This window comes from Monodelphis domestica, chromosome 6 (assembly GCF_027887165.1).
Source record: "Monodelphis domestica isolate mMonDom1 chromosome 6, mMonDom1.pri, whole genome shotgun sequence".
Lineage (NCBI taxonomy): Eukaryota > Metazoa > Chordata > Mammalia > Didelphimorphia > Didelphidae > Monodelphis > Monodelphis domestica.
The window spans coordinates 134,913,533-134,929,239 of record NC_077232.1 but is presented as its reverse complement, the minus strand read 5'-3'; the positions used below and the strand labels follow the sequence as shown (position 1 = coordinate 134,929,239).

General features: G+C 30.9%; 1 protein-coding gene across 3 annotated transcripts in view; it reads left to right on the top strand.

Annotated features, from left to right (window-relative positions):
* The window catches only part of GABRG1 (gamma-aminobutyric acid type A receptor subunit gamma1), a 120,863-nt gene that overhangs the window by 13,566 nt on the left and 91,590 nt on the right, over window positions 1–15,707 (top strand). The window lies entirely within an intron of this gene.

Genomic DNA, 15,707 nt, shown 5'->3' with positions numbered 1-15,707 from the left:
GGAAACATATATTTAGTTTATTATTTGTGAAAATAAATGAGACTTCAATGGAATTATAATCTCTTTAATGTGCTTGCTATCTTTAATAACTCAGTTTATATCTCATCCAGGCCTGCTTATTCTGGATGGCTTTCATCTGTATCTTTCCATTAGTTAATTTTAAGGCTACCAAAGGCCTATCAAAGGATATCAATAGATATCTAAATTTTTATAGGTGGAACTGTTCTCATACTTAAGAAATTCACTTTTTATGAGATCCAAATATTTTACATAATGCCTCAATAAAGAATATATTACAGCTTTACTATGAATAATAGCATCTCATTTCTCATTTTAATAATTAATGGTTATATTGTCTGTAAACCTCAAAATTCCTTAGACTTATAAATGTTGGAAATTTCACCATTGGGATATTTCATACTTGGAAAATTTCTTACTGATAGTCTATTGGAATGGGAACCCCATTGGCATGGGAGGTTCCTTCTCTTCCCTTCTTAAGATTACTTTAGGACAGAAACCTTTTGCTGAACAATGGAAAGGACTTTGACCTATGCTTAAGCATAGAACAGGAATTTCTTTGAGTCATGATTGATTTTAGAATTGATACAATGGAGATACTCCACCCTATTCAGTCCTAATAGGATTGAGTAAGGGCTGCAGCCTAGATCAAAATTAATTTAGAAAGGGCTGTAGCAAAGGAGTAAAGATTTAATCATTTGAAAAATATGACCTTCAATAGACATATGCAAAAGCCAGAAACCTCTGGGCGGTCCTGGGTTAAGGGAGAGCCTCCATTGACAGGGAAATTGATGAAGAGTGATTGGTAGATGTGAGGACTGAGGGGAGGCAACTTGGATGGTGTCCTTAAAGATAGGAGGGTCTGGAGAATGGAGGGGGTTGAGGTTTTGGTCGGTGTGGTTCCTGGGCTCTGAGAAGGCTTGCTTTGAAGGAAGCTGAAGGTGGGGGCCCCTGAGACTATTTCTCCATTTTGGACACGTGAGTAATAGGGACTGATCTCTTTTCTTTGCCCCAGCTATCTAAGGGCTTGGGCCTTTTGGCCCAGCCTAAACAGAAGGGGTATTTAAGCCCTATTCCCTTCTCTCCCCTTTCTCTCTCTCTCTCTATCTCTAATTCCTTTCTTACTCCTATTGTAATTAAACTCCAAAAAAGGCTGACGGCTGACTTGAGTTTTTCATTTAGGAATTACATAGCTGATTCCTTGGCGACCTTAAATTAATATATATTAGTCTTTTAAAGTGATTCCCTTGTTACATGTCTTTGATAATGAAAAATAGTGGGGGAAAAGCACTTTAAAAAACAAAGCAATACAAATTCTAACTTATATCGATTACACTTAAAAGATGTGTAATTTGATTGACATCCAAATGTATTATATATTTAGCTCTAAAAATCTTTTCATAGATTCTCTCTTCCAGAAATTACTAAAGACTAAGAACCATATACTTCTGGGAAGCTTAAAAATAAGGAAATTTTCTAGTACATAAAAAAATAATAAAACAAAAATAAAACCCATAAGACAAAATGAAAGGTGCTTTTTAAAAAGTTCCAGATTGGTCTAGGCACCTCTGAGAAATATTACTTGGTACATCTATTTAAATATATGTATAAATACCAATTTTTAAATATGATGTTACCTAATATAATCAGGGCCCATGCCCCAACCTTTGTCAATCTGAGGGAACAGGAAAGAGAGAGAAATTATGAAGGTCAAGGTTTCTTATACAAAGTTAAAAGAGAATGAAAAAAAAAATAGAGGACTAAAGTCATCCACAAACTATGTTAAATAGTCTTATCTATGGCTTGCTGTTAATTAGTATAGGATCACAAATAAATCCATTATAAACACCATAGCTATTATCTGATAGAAGTGTACCTGAGGGGCCTGGAATCAGAACCAGGGTTCAGAATTATAAATCCCAATATTTCTTATATTTTGATTCTTTTAATTTCAGCTTAAGTTCTATCAGGTTCTGTGTATGTTGATCTATACTGACATTATATATATATATATATATATATATATATATATATAATATTTTTTTTGCCAAAAAGCTGATGTTTAGCTGTTGCCTATGGATCCCTTGTTCTATTTAAAAATTTGTTCCTCTTGCACCTGTCAGTATTTATATTTTAGCTTATAAAATTGAGTAAATTCATGAAAGATAGACCTAGAATAGGATAAATATAAAGAGAATACTTATGGATATGTACTTAATATTTCAAGTTGACATCAAAGAGAAGAATCATCCATGTCACTTTCAGAGATAGAAATCTGCAGGGAAAGACCTGTAATCTAATCTAAGAGGCCAGTTTTGATTTTCTCTATTTTACTGTCAAATGTTTTTAAGACTATACACATTTCTTTTCCTAATAACTTTTGACCCATATTGAATATGTTAAGGAAAAAAAATAGTGCATTCAACCTTATTCCATTCAGTCAGTTCACAGGCAATGGAGTGCTGGATTTAGAGTCAGGAAGATAAGAATTTAAATTTGGCCTCAAATATGTACTAAGTATGATGAGGCATTCCGTAGCTGAACAAAATCAGTGCAACCACTGTCTTGCTAAATTTCTCAATCTGTAAAGTGGGAATAATAACAGCAACTAAATTCCAGGATTATTCTGAGAATAAAATGAGATATTTGGAAACTACTTTGCAAATGATTTTAAAGCTCTACATAAATGTTATAATATGCTTCATAATGACCATTATGCCATTTTCTTAATACTGTGATTCTACTCCACCAAAGAGACAATAATCTTCTCATCACATTTCTACTTTTAAGAATAAGGAAAATGTTCACAAATCTTCATGTTCTCAGTTTTAAATGTTTAAATATTTAATTAGTTTTTCAGATGTTCTAGGAACCTTATTGATTCACCTTTACATTAATATTTTAGAAATATATCTCTTCTAGTAGATATTATCTACTGAATAAAGCATAAAAATTGATTTACTTTAAGTAATTATGACTATATTGAGTTGAAAATGAGGAAGTTACCATATAACTTAAAGCACAGAATTTGCAAGAGTAGCCCACAGGAAAGGTTTTAGGAGGCAAGTTTCTATTATGAGTAAACATAAAAATTTAAACATTCCATTATATAGGAAGCTGAATCATATTTAAAATTAATTCAAATATTTATAATTCATATAATTTCATTAGATTAATGCAAGAAAACATTTTTTTGAGTATCATACATTCTTTAAATTATTTATTTAAGGTGGTTGGGGAGTCTATGTTTATAATGCTATAAGAAGGCTATAAATTTTAGAGATAGTTGTTTATTTATCCTTGAGTCACTATTATGATTATATGCCTCAGCAATACCAATATGACATTTTTACTTGGAAGGAGATTATTTAATGAAATGTTAATTCATTATAATGAATAGATCCTTTCAGAACATTTGATCAAGATAATTCCTTCAAAAGACTTGTTCAAAGAATTTCCATGAATCTATGATATCACTGATTGTCTCCACCCATATAAATGCAATTGATTCACACATTTTTCTCTCTCTTGATTTACATTCTTCTTTCTTTTAAATTCATCCTAGACTATCTATTTAATATTCAAGAAGATTTCTTATATGGCTTTTAACATTCCTCAGTAACCAGTGTAATGCTCAGTCTTTTTATTATCCTTTCCTATCAAAACAAAATTTTCCCACTTTCTTCCCTGACTATACACTTCCCTGAAGATGGATGTATTTGATTATTATTCATTCAAGTATTCCTCAGAAAATAAGAAAATTCAAGATTTGAACATGTTCTCAGTGGAAATCTTGTCTAACCTATAGGTCAAAGAAATCCTCTGTATAACATGCTGGGCAAATACTCTTCTAGCTTCTACTTTACAACAACCAAAACAGTGGAAGCCATCAGCTTTGCAAGCAACCAATTTGATTTTGAGATACTTTAACTTGTTAGGATTTTTTTGTCCTTTTCCACACATGAAGTTGACATTTGCCTCATTACAACTTCTATCCATTACTCCTAGTTTTTCTGATTGGCAGTGCCAGGCCAAAGAGAACAAATCATCCTCTACATGATAACCTTTCAGATATTTGAAAGCAGCTATCATATACATCATAAATCTTTAAAAATTTTTTCCCATTGAATATATTCATTTCCTTCAGCCTATCCTCATATATTATGAACTGAAGACTTATAGTAGTAATGGTAAATCTTTTACAGACTGAGTGCCCAAACTGCACCCTGACACATGTGAGGCCCATGACTTAGACATCAGACAAGGAAGGGATGAAGTGCTCCCATTGGGTTGATGGGCAGTGGAGCAGGTGATGTGAGAAATGTCCTCAAACACAGAGGAGTGGGGAAGAATGTAGCGCCCTCTGGCACATTCTAGCACATGTGCCATAGGTTCATCAACATGGGCTTATACATCCCTTTTGCCTTCTTCTGTATATATTATTCAGATCATCAATGTTCTCTTAAAACATGATGCCTAGAACTTCATGTAATTCTCCAGATTAATTCTGATAGGATCAGAGTGCAACTTTACTCTCACCTCATTATTCTTGGAAGTTCTGACTTTCTTAACATGAGTTCTAACTATCTTTTTGAACTTCTACATGATACTTCCAGTTAGTATTGAGCTTCATATCCACTTTAACCTCCAGATCTTTATAGAACAACCATAAAGATCTTTCTATGCTTCCTCTAGCACATATTTCTGAGGTGGAATTTTCTACTAAAGCATTATATTTAACAATTATGCTTATTAATTTTCAGCTCAGATTGAGTCCTGGTACCATAATGTATCAAAATCATTTTATATACTATCATTCAGTGCATAAGATATCTCCTTAAGATTTATGTTATAGCAACTAGGCCTTTATATAAACTACTGATAAAAATATTGAACAGCTCAAGGCCAATCACAGAATGCTGAATTAGAATATTTTTTCAATAATTTTAAAAGAATCAAAAATGACATAGAAGACATTAACAACTATTCTGAGTTCAGCCATACATTTGGTTAGAAGCATTGTAATATCAGTTATTCTCCATATTTTTTCACAAGAATAGTATGAAATATTTCACCAAACTCTTGCTTGTATCTAAGTAAATAAATGGTTAATCTATTCTTCATGAATCTCTGAGAGCATTTTGTTGTTACTAGTTCCTTTTCTAGATTTTCACAAAGAATCTGCTTTCAGTTGAGCCTAGAATTATCTCAGGGATTTAAGTCAATCTCATTGACCTGATATTTGCAGATTTTTCTCCTTTAAAAAATGGCATGTTTGTACTTTTTCAATCTTTTCAGTTTTCTATGATCTTTCAAATATCACTGAAAATACCTCAGTTCCACAACTACAAAACACTTTCCACAAAAATAAGTTCAGATCTAAACAATTGGAGAAAACACATCAATTCCACATGGGAAGGTCAAGAGAAAGAACAATAGACCAAGAATTTTAGGAGAATTAATGAAAAAATAATATGAAGGGGGACTTAGCTGTATTGGATCTCAAACTCTATTAAAGGGATCAATCATTAAAACAATGTGGTACTGAATAAAAATAATTCAGTAGATCAGTGGGATAAATTAGACAACCAACATGCATTAGACACTCAAATGACAATGTTAGTCCAGTTTTTGACAAATCCAAAGATCTAAGCTTTTGGAAGAAGAACTCAGTATATGACAAAAACTACTTGGAGAATTAGAAAACAGATTGGCTGAAACTAGGCACAGATAAACATCTCATGCCATATACCAAGTTAAAGTCAAAATGATTTGGAAATACAAGGTGATGCCCTAAACAAATTACAGGAGAATGGAATAGTTAACCTGTTATATATATGAACAAGGAAATAATTTATGTCCTAAAAAGAAATAGATAATATTATGACATTTAAAACAGATAAGTCTGACTACATTAAATTAAAAGATTTGAGGGTTTTTGCACAAATAAAACTAATGCAACCAACATTAGAAAGGAAACTGGAGGAAATTTTGTGTCTCTGAAAAAGGCCGCATTTCTCAAATATGTAGAGAATTGATTCAAATCTATTAGATTACAAAGTATTCCCTAACTGACAAACGGTCAAAGAAAATGAAGGTGTAATTCTTTGATGAAGATATTAGAACTATAGTCATATAAAAATGCTTCAAAGCACAATTAGAAAAATACAAATTAAAACAAAGTTGAGTTCTCTCCTCATACCTATCAAACTGACTAATATCACAAAAAAAGAAAAATGATAAATGTTGCAGGAAATATAGAGAAACTGGGACACTAATACATCATTGGTAGAGCTGTGAACTGATATAATCCTTCTAAGGAGCAATTTGGAACTATGCCCCAAGGGTCATTAAATTGTGCTTACCCTTTTACCCACTAAAAAAAATCCATATCCCAAAGAGATTAATGATAGTGGAAAAGGACCTTGTTCAATAATATTTGTAACAGCTATTTTGTAGTGGAAACTAAAGGAAATATGCATCAGTTCTGGAATGGCTGAATTGTGTTATATGATTATAGTGAAATATTATTTCACCATAAGGAATACATAAAATATGATTATTAAAAAACCTCAAAAGCCATTTGAAGTGATGAAAAGTATAATGATCAAAACCATGGTACATTTTACATAGTAAAAACAATAAAATATGATGACCAACTGTCAGTGAATTAACAATCAGCAGTGTGAGGACTCATGACAAAAGTGTCTATCATTGAACAAATTGATGGAGTTAGAATGGAGATTGAAATATACCATTCTTTACTTTATTACCTTCATGATATTTTTTTCATCTTTCATAATATGATGAACATGGAAATCTGTATTCCATGATAACAGGAGTACAAGTGACATCATATCACTTGCTTTCCTGAGGGGGGGGGAGAATGGGAAGCAGGCAGAGAATATGCATCACAAAATGTCAGAAATGATTTTTAAAATTGTATCAACATATAGTCTGGAAAAAAATTTTAATTAAAAATATCTTAGTTCTTTCAGGACCAAGTATATAGCAATGCTAAGGTAGATGATTTTAATTTATCTAAATACTTTCATTTTTTATTTGTCTATCACTCCCCATAGTCAGTAATGTTTTGTTATTTCCCAGGTAAAGGTAATACTTTTTTTGCAATAGGAAAAAATAATAAACAAAGGAATTTGAAAGTCATGTATTGTTTCTGTTGTCACACTCTTCTATGTACTCCACAGAAAATTCCTATTCCTTCTTTGATCTTTCTTCTTCCATTATAATAAAAATTTGTTCTTACCTTCCTTTTTCAGGTTCAAGACATTATTTTTATAGGATTGTGTGACACATTTATTTTGGTTCTTGGAACTGCTTTCATATTGTTTATATATGTACACAAATGTAAAGAAAGAAAAAGTGGAAATAGAAAAAAAGTTGAAGCTGCTTTGCCCTAGAAACTCTAAAATATGGTCCTGAAAAGTCAGATGTGATGAAAACCATTCAACAAAAAATAGAATAACTATGATTGCATATGTGCCTGTATACATATATAGATATAAATAGATGATAGATAAATACAACACATAAACAAATGATTGAATCAATACATACATATATCCATGCATATACACACACATACATATATATATGTATATATATATGCATACACACACACAAATTTCAATTTCAATTATTTATCCAGTTTCCTTTGCATTAATAGTAGTCTAGAAAAAGGCAAAAATCTTGCTTCCTCTCTCACAGAAAATGTTTCCCTTTGTGTCAATAGTTTTTCTTTTTTGAACATCTCTTGGCATAATTTACACTAAATCATTTTATACCATTTTATCCTACCTTGAACCCTTTGAAATTTACTTTCCCCATGTCTAGTTACATGTAATACAAATATAGATTTCTTCTTATAGCACAAACACAAAAGTGAGGTAGTTACTTCTCCCAATATTCCACACCTGTCAAAAGTTTGTTCCTATTTGTTAGTGAGACTCAGATGACATTATCCCTATATTTCTTTCAACCTTATTACTAAGGCAACCCAAGAAGTTATTAGTTGCTCTGCTTATTGCATAGCATATAGTAGATATCTGCTTACTGTAGACTGAATTGAATTCAGGTATGCCTGAACACCAGAATTGCCATCTTTTTCCCAATCTGTTTATCTGTTTTCTATTTCTTGGATAAAGCATTATTCTATTCATGTTAATTAATTTTTCCTAACATAATTTTGTTTGCTTGAATAAATTATGGGCACACATTGTGGTAATCCCAATCATAAATTCACTCCATTAAATATCACTCATAACTGAGGTGAACTTTATCTCCCTTTTATTAGACCCTCTTGCCTACACTTGGTACATTTGTGTAAAACATTTTAGATAATTGGTTTTATAACTGGCTCCATTCTAGGATTTTATCTCCTATAAATCTCTGGTTCTTCACAGTTGCTTATCTTTCTTCTCACTGGTTGTTCTCTAACTACAGGAATATAATTTGGGGATCTTCTTCCTACCTCATTGGTTTTAATTTAAAGTCTTTTAAATTAGATTAAAAAGACATTGGAAAATACATTCCTATTAGTTTTTCTTTGGTGAACTCTGTGTAGGAATCTGAATTGTAAAACATGAACCAAAAATACAAATTCCTTTCTCAGAATTAGCTTTCTTAGATAATTATTTATTTTTCAAATTTTTCAAATGTTCCAATAATTAGTCACTTATTCTTTCTGGTATACACCAACTTCCTATCTAATTAATTAGTATGGCTCTCTTGCCAATCCAAAATATTAATTTGCTTACCTATCTAATTCTCTCCTTACCTTTACTTATCATACCTTGTCATGCCAACTATCTTCTAATCTTTCTGACTCTACCTTTTCATATTCTACTCTTATTTTCCAGTTCCTCATTAACCTTTCTTGATTGACCTTGATTCTCTCATAATTTAAAAACAGAATCTGAATCAGTATCTTTATCTAGAGTGTGTTTTGTGAAGATTGGATTTAGCTATCTCCTGATTGTAACAATGAAGGCACTTAGCTCTTCCTTTATAGTAAAGCTAGCATTGTAAGCTACAATCTATTTTTAGATTTTAATTACAAAAAGGTGTTAAGTAACTACAAAAGGTAAACTTAACAAAAGAGGTGTTAAGTAACCCAAAAAGATATAATCTAACCAAAGAAGGTGAGGACTAAAGAATGGACAGTTTTGGAGAAAAGCATTTGCTGTGATTGGTAGACAAAAAAATTTAGAGGAGGTGTCACAAGAGAAAAAGGTCTTTAAATAGAAGAAAAAAAGACTGAAGGGAGACAGTCAGTCACCGGGCTTGGAGTAAAGTATGGAGGAGCGACTGCAAGAACAATACCCAGATTTCTTTTAGACTGTTACCAGTGGTGAATGAAAATCTGACTTAGTGTCCCTGCCTTTCTGGAGGCATGAAGTCTCCAGGAAAGGCCCAACTTCTTGAGACTCTCTTCCTCTGGCTGGGGCTTAGAAATTCTAACTGGTATCAGAATCCAGAGTGCTTCTCCTCTCTCTCTCTCTCTCTCTCTCTCTCTTTCTCTCTCTCTCTCTCTCTCTCTCTCTCTCTCTCTCTCTCTCTCTCTCTCTCTCTCTATCTCTTTCTCTCTCCTTAATATCTTCCTTCTGTTGTAAATATTGTAAATAAACTACCATAAATTCCATTTATTTTAGTAATTCATTTTAGGATTTAGAAATTAAATCCCTGGCGACCACCACATATATATTTAGAGTCCAACCACAATATATTTTAACAATTTCCAAAATTTTGCTCAAAATTTATAATTTTATCAAGTTCTTTCTCCCTACGTTCAACTTTTAATCTATTTAACTAGTTAAAAATCTTTGAATTTTCTTACATATTTTTATTTATATTCTTATTCAATTTAAATTCTTCTATTTCTTTTCCTAGTTTTTCCCATAATCTCCTATGGAGCCCAAAGCAAAATTTTCAACTATTCCTAACCCACACAGATTTTATGGTTCATTACTAGGAAATAACCAAAGAAAGTTGAATTTCTTTATGTATGACTTTTTAAAAAATACATTTTAAAATTTTTTTGGAGACTGTAAAATAAATTAGATCAGGATGTACATGAGCTACAAATAAACATACTTATGGGGTACAAAATGGATCCATAATATAACATTAAATATTATTCAATTTAACACATTTATTAGGTAAATATATAAAATTATATATTTATTGCAAAAAGTATAATAATAATTATAGTTGGCATTAAAGTGTTTTAAGATTTTATTTAATATAGATGTTTACATATGTATGTACATATTTTATGAATTTTTATATATATACACATGAACCTACATGTGTATACAATATAAGATTTTTCTGCATTACTATAAAGGCATGTATGCACACAGATCTAAACTGAAATATTATGGCCCTATTTTAAATTATACATGTACATCTATAATTTTATATATATATATATATATGTATATATACATATAAAGATGAAGTTGAATATTATATGTATGTATACATGTATTTGTATTATAGTTCCTACCCATAAAAAAAGATGAAAAGATCATTTAGCCATGATTTTGTTCACATAAAAGGATCAGTTAAATAATTTTTCAAGGTCTTTTCTATTTTTCTAAGCAGCAAAATCCACATATAGAGCCATACTTTAGAATTATACTGGAAAAATGTGTCCAAATGAATATTCTGGGGGCTATAAATGATAATTCTCTGCCTTGCTTGCTATCCAGAATAGATCACAATGAGATGAATTAGTGAAAGAAAATAATCTAAGGGGACAGTGTAACTAGCAATTATTCCTTAAAATATTGGCTTTCTCTGAACTTAATGTGATTGAATCCCTTTAATTATAAATGTCCTTTCATGTTTAAGCAGTAAGGCATCCTGCAAATCAGAGCATAAATAGGAGAACTGTTTAAGACAAAGCTTTGGGAATCTAGTGTAATTTTCAGATAAAACAAAATTATTAACATCATTTTCTAATTGGAGAAAAAGTTTGTCCAAACTATGAGGAAATTATCAGTATAATGTAAACAGGAAATGTATATACCAGTCCACATGTTCAGTCATTTAAGTTGGTAGGGATGTACATAGTATTTGTCTCTCTCCTATGTGATTACATCTTTTTAACATCTCAACTAGCATGCTATGTGCTCCATAAAACATTCCTTGACCCATCTCAATGGGATGAGAATTATCTTCCCCACCACAATTTTCCATTAAATTTTGTCAGTATTTCTCTTTGTCATTTATGATTTTTGCTCCACCCAACCCTTTTTCATTGGATAGTAAACTTGGAGAACAAGGCATATTTCTTTTCCACCTTTGTTTCTAAAGTACCCATTCTAGTAACTTGAAAATAACTGGCATTTAAATTTTTTGCTGAATGAATGAGCTAATGTATCTTTCTCAATTTATTTTAACCAATAGCAATTCCTTCTGCTTAGGGAACTATGAAATGGTTGAATGTGAATATTACAAAAAATAATTCATGGAAATTATATCAATGAAGCATATTTTATAATATATTATTTTAAATTTAAATTCATCTATTTATCTTCTCTCCTAATCATTCCCTAATTGGAAAAATAAAAGAATGAAACACTTCCAACAAATAGACATCAGCAGTGCCCATAGAGGACAAATAAAAAAATGCAAGTCTCATTCTCAAACTGGAAATTAAGGAGGTTCTAATCAATTGGGTAATAACTGAACAAATTTTGGTTCATACATATAATGGAATGATATTTTGTTACCAGAAATAACCAAAGTACTAATTTCAGAGAAACCCAGAAAGTTTTAGATAAATTGATATAGTGAAGTATTTTGGAATTTCTAAACTTGTGCTTGTTTAACTCACTGTAAATGACATTAATTTACCTTAATCAAATCTACATACCTCTTAACACCAGGCATTGAAAAATATAATTAAATTATTAAAAAGATAGGTATAGTTTCTATTTTTGATAGTAACTTTCCATATTACTAACTTAGTTGAATATAGTTGAGTAGCTAAATTTAAACTTAACTTTAAAAAATAAAATCTAATTTTCTACTGAGGACTAGGGTATCATTTTAAATAACTTAGAAAATGAGGCAGTCATGAAAATAAACTGAGAAAAATTCTGCCTCTTTTTTGAGTTTTTCTATCCTCTTTTTTATGGAAGCAGCAATAATGTCCATTTCTCCCCAACCTAAGCTCAAGTCTTAAAGAGCATATACAAAAGATGGAACATAGTAGAGGTAGATAACTAAGGATGAATACAAAAAATGTGGCATGACCTGTAAGAAGAGTGTCAGGAAGGTTAAAGCATAGAATGAGCTGAAGCTTTCAGAAACAAAATGCAAAGAGCCATAAAAAGCATTTTTAAAGATACATTTAGAGCAATATAAAATCACAGAAGGGACAGGTTTGCTGCTTAGAATCAAAGGGTATTGTTAACAGACAAGAGAGAAAAAAATCTGGTGCTATTTGATTCTTACTCTGCACTCAACTTCTGTCTTCTACATCAAAAGTATCAGATTTTAAAAGACAGTCCTAAAATGGTAATGAGGGAATCTAAGCCCAAGGTAGATGAAAAATAATTTGTAAATACTGAAGTTTGATGAATTTGTTACCTGTCTGTAAAATTTATGCCTTAGGATACTACAATTATTTTATATGTAACCATTGAACCAATCAATGAATTCTGAGGAACTCTAGTCAATGAAAGGGTTGTGTACAGGAACGTGATTTAACCTGATTCTCAGTAATCAGGGTCTGAAAATTATAAATAATGAACTTTATGTCTTTTACTTGTAAGATTTGCGGTCTGCATTTTAAGATGATATCTTGTGACCAATATTTGAGGTTATAAAAAAAAAGATATTAGTCCACTAAAAATAAGTAATACTGCTATACTAACAAACCTTCTTTTTTCTTTTTTTTTTGGCAGAATGGCTAGATTAGGGAAATAAAAGCATAGATTTCTGAGTATAAGGAAAACTTTTGGAAATTTCCCAAAATATTGAAATGAATAATTTAGGGAAATGTGAATTATGTATTTTGAATTCAAAAGATGCATGACAACATTGGTCTTGCTTTCTTGGAGAGCAAGTAAATATACAATCAACTAACAGGCCTAGAAGTGTTACCTAATAGATTAAAGGCAAAATGGAGAAGAGTATCTTAGTGAACATTGTTCTAAACTCTGCCCTATTGAATATTAAAATTAAAAACAAAACAAAACAAAAAAAATTGATGAAGATAGAAATGGCATGGTTATAATTTTTTGAAGGAAATGATGCCACAAAGGATAACTGTGATTTAAGAAGGAAGAATGGAAATCTTAAAAATAAAAAGACTTCAATAAGCTACAATATTAGGTTGAATCTAATAATTTAAAATTCAATAATGATATAAATGAAGTCCTAATTCTGGGTTGCAAAATTTAGGAATGTACTCAATTAAATATCTGAGAATTGTGGTTGATTGTGAGCTCAGTATGAGTCAGTAATTCAATACAGCAGAAAAAAAATGCAGTTGTGATTTTCAACTGAAAAAAGAGAAGCATATAGTTCCTGAAACATGGGGAATTCAAGTAAAGAGCAAAAAATGTTTTGGAAAGAGGTATTTCAAAAATTGTAGAGATGGATTTAAGGTGATCTCTGAATTTTCTCAAAATTCTGATATTATTTGTGTGAAATTTAAAATTTCATACTTATATTAAAGAAGGCATATATATGTGTTGTTATAGAATAGGATACATATTTAAAGATTGTTATTAGTTGCCTCTGTGAGATGATGTGACTGCCAAAAGTTAGTATGACATAATTTTAAAATGCAATAATAGTGTCAAGAAGAAAAATTCTAGTCCCATTGTACTGTGTAATGGACACAGCCGGACCTGTGGAATATGTTGTTATCTGTGATGCTTTGTTTTAGGATGATCATTGACAATCAAGAGGACAGTCATTGGAGTATGACCTATATCGAAGACATTAAAACCATTTTATATGAGAAACATCTAGAGAAAACAAATACTATTATCTGGAGAAAGAAGATGAGAAATATAGTATCTGTCATCATACACAGACATGTACATTTGTGTGTGTATGTATTTCTATAATGTATCATTTATTTTCTGCATCCTTTAGAAGGGAGATATTATAGTATTAGGGGGCAAGAAAATAGTATATTTTCCCAAATAAAAAAGACTTTTGAAAGCTCTGTCTGATTAAGCAGTAAGCACTAAGAAGAGAAATTGAGTAAAAAACAGACCTTTTTTTGGAAGTTTTCTTCATTCCTTCAGGATGTGATATCAGCCAGAATTTTCTGGTCCAAGATTATACTAGAGTCAATGGCCCTCCTGCCTCCCTATTTTTAAACATATCTGTCTTATTTTCTTTTTCTTCTTTTACTAGTTGTTCCTGTGATATTATTTCTTTTCAGCTCTGCTCTTCATATCCATTAATGCTCTGCTTATAAACCAGGATAACTTTGTGATTGTTAGATAGTCCCTCATTTTGTGCAAATTCCTGAAGTACTTCATCTTTAACATTGCAGTCAATGAGCAAGTAATTATTAATCATATGTTGTATGCCAAACACTGTGATCCTGGGGGAAATACAAAAGAAGGCAAAAATTCATTCTTTGGCTTTAAGGAATTTACATTTTAATGGGAGAAGGAACATGCATATACCTTTGGGTAAAAGAATATATAAAGGGAAATTTGGGAATAACAAATATGTCTATTATATTATTGTGTACATATATATTTTGAGCTTTAACACAAAATGAAAATATGTCTTATTCTAGGTATTTTTAGACTATAACACCTCTCTAAAGAGGTGATAAGCATGCTTGAGCTTCAGTATTTGGAATTCCAGTATCTGGAATTATGGATGATAAATACTTGTATTTGGTCATTTAAGTAATTTAAATTTTGTTTATGTTTATGCGTCTAATATCACATAACCAATAGAATAATTTTATATAATAAAAATAAAATATTCTTTTCATATTTGGTTATATTAAAAAAGGCTTCACATAAAACTCCCCATCTAATTATATATTGTAGATACTTTCCCAAGTGTCTAGATCATACATAAGCAGGCTTCTTTTGATATTTCCAGACCTCTTGTATCTTAATCTTCTCCATGTATTCTATGATTTTCCAAATCAGGTCTTGTTCTTGCTGTTCCTCATGCAATGTACTCCATCTCTTGATTTCTTTTATTTTCCTAGCTGCCCTCCATGACTGGAATTTTCTCCCTTATTACCTTTGCTTTCTGTTTGCCTGGATTTCCCTTAGCAAAATCCCAATTTCTATAAGAAAGTTTTTCCATTTCCTTTTAAACTTAGTGCTTTCCTTCAAAGATTATACCCAGTTTATCATATATATATATATATGTATATGTATATATATATATGTAGTGCTTATCCAGATGTATTGGCTGCCATTAGATTGTGAGCTTCGGGAAGGCAGGAAGTACTTTTTGTTCACTTTCTTTGTATCCTGAGTTCCTGGTACATAGTAGATTTCTTAATAAATCATTTTTACTTGACTTGATTGGTACAGAATATGTTTTTTCTTATTGTTGTTTAAATGGTTAAGTATGAGTTATTTTTATGCATTTTATACAAATTTCCAGGAAAGTGGTAGCCACAGAAATCTGCCTATTTGAAAGATAAAGCTATAACATTC